Raw genomic sequence first — 7,337 nt, 5'->3', positions numbered from 1 at the left:
CTGAGGTTGCAGGCAAGATTCTCCCAACTCAGCATGAAGATGGAGCGGGGACCCTGGGAATACTCACATATTTATCATGTTGTATCTGCTACACCAAAAGATATTGTGTACTCACGCACACACTGACACACACACACACACTTTAAAAGATTACCTTAAAAAAATCTGCTCTAATAAAGATGCTGACATAGAGAGCAGACTTGTGGACACAGTGGGGGATGGAAAGGGTGGGAGGAATTGAGAATAACACTAACATGCATACATTACCATGTGTAAATGCCCCAGTGGCCTAATGGATAAGGCACTGGCCTCCTAAGCCAGGGATTGTGGATTCAAGTCCCACCTGAGGTGGTGTCAGGGCAGAAAAGCCTTGTCCCAAATTAACTTTTGGGCTTCCCAGGTGGTGCTAGTGGTGAAGAACTCACCTGCCAATGTAGGAGACATAGAGATGTGAGGGCTATCCCTGGGTTGAGAAGATCTCCTGGAGGAGGAAATGACAACCCGCTGCAGTATTCTTGCCTGGAGAATCCCATGGACAGAGAGGCCTAGTGGCTGTAGCCCGTGGGGTCGCAAAGAGCCGGACACGACTAAGCACCCACACTGCTGCCATGCGTAAAACAGACAGCTAGTGAGAAGCTGCTGCTCAGCACAGGGAGCTCAGCTCAGTGCTCCACGATGACCCATAGGGGTGGGACGGGGGCGGGCTAAGAGGGAGGCTCAAGAGGGAAGGGATATTTACACACACACACAGAGCTGATTCACATAGGTGTTCAGCAGAAACCAACGTGACATTGTAAAGCAATTATACTCCAATTAAGAAATAAATAAAATAAAGCTACTCAGGAAAAAAATCTGCTATGCTACCACCTGAATTTGACTTGGGAGGAGGCTCCCCTTTCTTCTCTTGTTTCCCTCAACCCCACTCTCCTTCACTGGCCAGCCCTGGGATTCCATTCAGAGCAATAGGTAGGGATTGAGTCTAAGAGAAAAGGGTTCTGACTCAGCATTATCTGCTCAGCACCCTTTAAGGGCCCAGGGCCTGGCTAGTTTATTTCCCTTATTGTCTCCATAATGAGGCCAGGAAGCCAGGCTCAGTGAGGATGATCAGCCAGTGAAAGCAAAGGCAACAAAACCATACCCCTTTTCCTCCTGGGAACTCTGAACACGGAGTTCTTCTGGGAATGTTGTAGCCACGCGTTCCGGGAAACAAACTCACTCAGAAGGACACTGCAGATAGTGGAGTGCCGTTTATTACACCGGCGGGCCCAAGGCAGAGTCTCCTCTTAGCCAAGGACCCCGACCAGCATTTGTGAAAATCCTTTATACCCCACGTACACGTGTCTGAACCCACCACTCCAAACTTCTTGAGACTTACATAAACCAAGGAAAATACAATCCCAATAATCCCATCATTCACGGGCTATGTACTCATGTGCCCAAACAGTCAGACAATTAGCCAGTAATCAATAAACCTGAGGTTACACTCTGATAGATACAGAAAAGTTTATGGCCTGTCTGGAGGAAGTGGTGATTAGTATACGTTTTCTCTTAGGCGATGAGTAACCTAGATACAATCTTCAAGGTTCCCCGGTCTGGAGGGGGTCTTATCCTTCTGTTGTTGTTTTCATAGGCACTAAACACAGAGTTCAGAGTCCATTGGAAAGGTGGCCGAGCATGATCAGCATGAACAGGCCTAAGGTGGAGTCCAGGCCCTATGAATTCCTTCTTCAGGAACACGTAGAACATGTGCCTGCTCAGGCATGTCTGACTCTTCGCAACCCTGTGGACGGTAGCCCACCAGTATCCTCTGCCCGTGGAATTTTCTAGGCAAGAATACTGGAGTGGGTTGCTATTTCTTCCTCCAGGGATCTTCCCAACCCAGGGATTGAACTCGTGTCCCTTGTGTCTCCTGTGTTGGCAGGTGGATTCTTTACTGCTGAACCACCTGGGAAGCCCAGGAGCTCTGAAGGCCTCCACAAATTCCTAGGAGAGTTGAGCACAAGAATTCACAGGATTTGTAAACATAACGAGGCCTAGATGTAGTAGTAAGGGTCCTGAGGTGGGAGAGGAGGTCCCTACAGTCTGTCACCTGTTCTGCTAGTCAGTGTCACCTGGGGCAGGCCTCCTGGCTTCTCTGGGAGTTTAAGCCATGAAATGGGATGATGTGACATCACCCATCTTAAGACAGAGAGTAGAACTTTCTCTTCTACACCATACCATCCTCTGGGTGTCAAGAACCTCAACTGTATTTTGAAGGGGTTTGAGAAACACAGGGCCACTGAAAAGAGGGATTTCCATGCAGGAAGCTCTAGATGGGCTCAGCCAAGCCTCTGGGCCTGGGCTGTTGTCCTGCTGCTGGACAGACCACAGTGCCCTGTGTATGCTGTGTGGGTGTCTGTGTGCTGTCTTTGTCTGAACAGTGAGGAGTAGTGGAGGTGCTGACTTGATCCCCTCACCCCCCCTACAGCTCCATGCCCTAGACACAGGGAGAGTGTGGCGGCCATCTCAGTGCTGCCTGGGTGTCCTCAGCGTGGTCCAGGCCCCTTGACTTTCTCCTCGGTCCCTCTTCACCTCTTTCTCTTCTACTCCAAGCCCTGTGTTAAAGGGCACTTAAATAATCATTTACTTAGCTGTGCCAGGTCTTAGTTGGGGCTCATGAGATCTTCAGTCGTAACATGCAGGATCTTTAGTTGCGACATGCAGGATCTAGTTCCTTGACCAGGGTTCGAACCCAGGCCCCCTGCATTGGGAATGAGGAGTTCTAGCCACTGGACCACCAGCAAGGTCCCTAAAGGGTAATTTTTTAAAAGTTAAAAATACAACACTTGTACAGATATAATATGAACAAAGATTTTATTTGACTCATTAATTATATAGGGCCAGTAAGATATTGAAACCACACACACATCTCAAATAAGAATGCTGAGATGAAATTTCTCATAGAGGCAAAATTAGTTAGTATAATGCAAAATTAGTTAATATTCTATAGGGTAGCAGTTCTCAAAAGTTTCCATCTCAGGATCCCTTTACACTCTTAAAAGCTTATGCAATGTAAAGCAAAATAAATTAAAAAAAAAAAAAAGCTTATGCAAGACCTCAAGGAGCTTTTGTTTATGTGGGTTAGATCTGCCAATATTTGCCATGTTAGAAATTAAAACTGAGGACATTTAAAAACACAGGAGCATACCAACAAGCACTCATTCCATAAGCCATCAGAGCAATAACAGTAACATTGCAAGTCATGTAGCCCCTCAAAAGGCACCATATGCCTGTGAGGAAATGAGAGAAAAACAGGCAAATAATATTAATATGAAAACGGTTTAGATCTAACAGACTCTCTGAAAGCATCTTGGGCAATTCCCAGATGGACACAGATGACGCATGAGTGAGCTCCACTGCTGTTGGGCAATAAAATGTAATGTCTGAGGTTAGATTTTCCTTATTGGGTAGAAATCAATTATATCTCTACCAGATAAAATTCATTTCCATCATCATGGACAAGGATAATTTGCATCGCTATGAGTTTCCTACAACTTCTATAAAGGTGGAAAATAGCTTTGTTGATTGAGATCTGTTTAAGGTGTTCATCCTGGCAGAAGAAGATAATCCCTTTGAGATCTACTAGATAAAATCCAGAACTCCACTGGCAGGACACTTGATTTTGCCCATTTCTGAGACTTTGCAAAATTTTCCCTTACACGAGGGAGCCATCCTCTGGTCTCCCAGGTGACAGGGTGTTTTGGCTCTCTGTTCTTTTTCTGGCTTGTTGTTATGGCATAAGCAGCATCACCAGCTTCCCTTGGGTCTGTCTCTTTGGTTCTAGAGAGCTTACTGAGGAAGTAAAAAGACTGCAGTAAAAAGATCATCATAATTCTAATTATTCTCCAGGTAATGTGGAAGAGAAAAAGCATAAGGATAAACATATTGACATTTGTTCCTGCTACAGCGTGATTCCAGGAAAGGCCTCACTGGAGCTTGATCTTACAGGTGGTGTGGTGTTTTCAACATGGACAGAGTTGTCAGGAAGCAGCACTAGATGAAACTGCAAAATCTGGGTCACTTCAGTGTGTAAGCCATCTCTACCTCGAGTCTCACCCTGATAAGGACATTATTTCTTGTGCCCTAGTCCGAAGGCCAAAGGGACTCTCTTGGTCTCTAGGCCAGGGTGCTGGTTTGGAACTGAAGTCTAAATCTTGTGGGAGCAGACAGGGGGCATCTTGAGGACTCCAGTTGTAAATGTCTAGAAGATTGATCTAAGGAGAAGAAGAGGCAGGGAAATCAACAAAGATCTGGCCAGAGTAGGGCAACTTAGATTGGATGACTGGCCAGTTTTTGTGTGTACTGGGGTTGCTTTTGGCTACAAAGGATATAAAACTCTCCATCATGACTGAAAGGATTATTTGTCAAAGAGAGCAAGCACTCCACCTTGCTTACCACGTGGCGCCACACCTTAATGCTTATCACTTCATAGCCACACAGTGGCTGCCCATCTCCAGAGGTCTTCTAGTAGGTTAGAAGGGGAAAGAGGCAAATGCAAAAAGAGATACATACAATCGCATGTGCTCACATACATGTATACACACAACTTCTCCTAGAAAAGAAAAGATCCCTTGAGGCTTCTGTTACTTTTCACTGGCCAGAACCGCTTAAAAAAACTCTGCAGGCAGATGGCAAATAGATTGTTTAAGCTTTTCAACCTTTCTCATAGAGGAAGTTAAGGAGAAATTGGTTATAAACAGCCTTTAGAAGACAACACACAGTGTCCACCCCATTACCCCTGCAAGAAATGTGAGAGTGCGGAGATATGACACTCAACTCCAGGTAAGGAGCCAGGAAGGAAAAGGCAGATCCTTGGTATGGCCCATCCTGCCCGACACCCCATCTTCTGTTGATGATCCTGCCTATCTTCCCCCATGTACCTTCTTAGAGGCAAACATCAGTTCAGTTCAGTTCAGTCGCTCAGTCATGTCTGACTCTTTGCGACCCCATGAATCGCAGCACACCAGGCCTCCCTGTCCATCACCAACTCCTGGAGTTCACTCAGACTCATGAGATGCCATCCAGCCATCTCATCCTCTGTCGTCCCCTTCTCCTCCTGCCCCCAATCCCTCCCAGCATCAGAGTCTTTTCCAATGAGTCAACTCTTCGCATGAGGTGGCCAAAGTACTGGAGTTTCAGCTTTAGCATCATTCCTTCCAAAGAAATCCCAGGGCTGATCTCCTTCAGAGGCAAACATAACTGCTGCTTATTTTATTTCCAATTTTATGAGTGTTGGTAACTCCATGACTTTTCTCATGCTTTCCTCTGTGCCTGGGGGCCTGCCTGTCCCACCCTCCTCTTCCACATGGTGCCCATGCCATGTGCCAGCCACGAGGAGCTTGGAGTACTTGCCCTCATGGAACATAGACTTCAGACTCCTTGACTTACACACCTTGGGAAGGGGCAAGACTAAGGATGAAGCCCATTTCTGATTGGCTGTGAGCAGTCTATGGCAGGGTTATCATGTCCACTTTAGAGAAAAGGAAACAGACTTGGAGACATTAAATGACTTCCTCAAGATCACAAAGCTTGAAGGTGATGGCGGTGGGTTTGAACCTGGGTTTGCCTGACTGTAAAGTCCATGTGTTGTGTCTTGTGCTTCCTTATTGTGTTGCCTTCCCTTTTCAAAGGACAGCCCTACCTCTATTTGTGAGGACTGTAAGGTTCCCCAAGAGTCTTTCTTCGCAGGAGATACATCTTCATTCTAATCACCCAATCTTCCCTAGGCTGTGTGTCTTCAGAGGAAGGGCTTGAGCCCTATTTCATTTCGCATCTTTGGAGTTAAACACATTGTCTAACACAGACTGAGGACCCAAGAACCCAAGAAAGTTGGGTTTGGATCCCAGCTCCACCGAGACTGTTGACTTTGGGCAATCTGCTTAACCTCTATCTGGTGAGTGACCCCATCTAAAAAGTAAGCATCAGATGGAAAAATTTCTACTCTGTCATCTGATCAGCCTCCTAAATGCTTTATTCGTAAGCAGAGGGTATGAGCTTGTGAGATTTCTGTCATGGATGGCCAAGGCTCAAGCTTAGTTCTGACTCCTTGCTATGTGATTTTCCCTGACTTTCAGCTCTATAAAATGGGAGTGGAATACCTGCTTCAGGGAGGATCAGAAATAACATCTGTTATAGTAATGAGACTTGCTACCAATCACTGAATGCATTCCATAGGCTGAGATCCCTGCTCAGTCCCTTTCACACGTTATTGCATAAAGACTTTCAGAAACATAGGAAGAAGTGTATCATGATTGTTCCCATTTTTCTGATGGAAAAAGAGAGGTTAAATAACTTGCCTTAGGTTACATCGATGGTCAGGTTTGATTTCAACTCATAGTTGGCTCACAGCAAGTAAGCCAACTCACTTGGCTCACAGTTGGCTCAGTCAACTCACAGTAAGAAGATTTTGCTTTTAAAAGGCTGCTATTTCGGATATGCAGATGACACCACCCTTATGGCAGAAAGTGAAGAAGAACTAAAGAGACTCTTGAGGAAAGTGAAAGAGGAGAGTGAAAAATTTGGCTTAAAGCTCAATATTCAGAAAACTAAGATCACGGCATCCGGTTCCATCACTTCATGGCAAATAGATGGGGAAACAGTGGAAACTGTGAGAGACTTTACTTTTTGGGCTCCAAAATCACTGCAGATGGTGACTGCAGCCATGAAATTAAAAGACACTTATTCCTTGGAAGGAAAGTTATGACCAACCTAGACAGTGTATTAAAAAGCAGAGACATTACTTTGTCAACAAAGGTCCATCTAGTCAAGGCTATGGTTTTTCCAGTAGTCATGTATGGATATGAGAGTTGAACTATAAAGAAAGCCGAGTGCCAAATAATTGATGCTTTTGAACTGTGGTGTTGGAGAAGACTCTTGAGAGTCCATCCTAAAGGAGATCAGTCCTGGGTGTTCATTGGAAAGACTGATGTTGAAGCTGAAACTCCAATATTTGGCCACCTGATGCGAAGAGCTGACTTATTTGAAAAGATCCTGATGCTGGGAAAGATTGAGGGCAGGAGGAGAAGGGGATGACAGAGGATGAGATGGTTGGATGGCATCACGGTCTCAATGGACATGAGTTTGGGTGAACTCTGGGAGTTGATGATGGAGAGGGAGGCCTGGAGTGCTGTGGTTCATGGGGCCACAAAGAGTCGGACACGACTGAGTGACTGAACTGAACTGAACTGATTAATATAAAATGAAACCATGGAAATACAACGTGATGTGAAACACTAATCCAGGTGCCCAACACAGGTGAGTGAGTGCATGAATCAACAAACAAATCTGTCTTTTCCATC

General features: G+C 45.5%; 1 non-coding gene across 1 annotated transcript; it reads left to right on the top strand.

Annotated features, from left to right (window-relative positions):
• The first annotated feature begins 278 nt into the window (after window positions 1-278).
• On the top strand, window positions 279-351 carry TRNAR-CCU (transfer RNA arginine (anticodon CCU)). The gene has a single exon. It is a non-coding gene; the product is annotated as a tRNA-Arg (tRNA).
• Window positions 352-7,337: the final 6,986 nt, after the last annotated feature.

This window comes from Ovis aries, chromosome 3, assembly GCF_016772045.2.
Source record: "Ovis aries strain OAR_USU_Benz2616 breed Rambouillet chromosome 3, ARS-UI_Ramb_v3.0, whole genome shotgun sequence".
NCBI classification, from domain to species: domain Eukaryota; kingdom Metazoa; phylum Chordata; class Mammalia; order Artiodactyla; family Bovidae; genus Ovis; species Ovis aries.
Note: the sequence above shows the minus strand (reverse complement) of the source record. Positions and strands in the feature narration are given on the sequence as shown.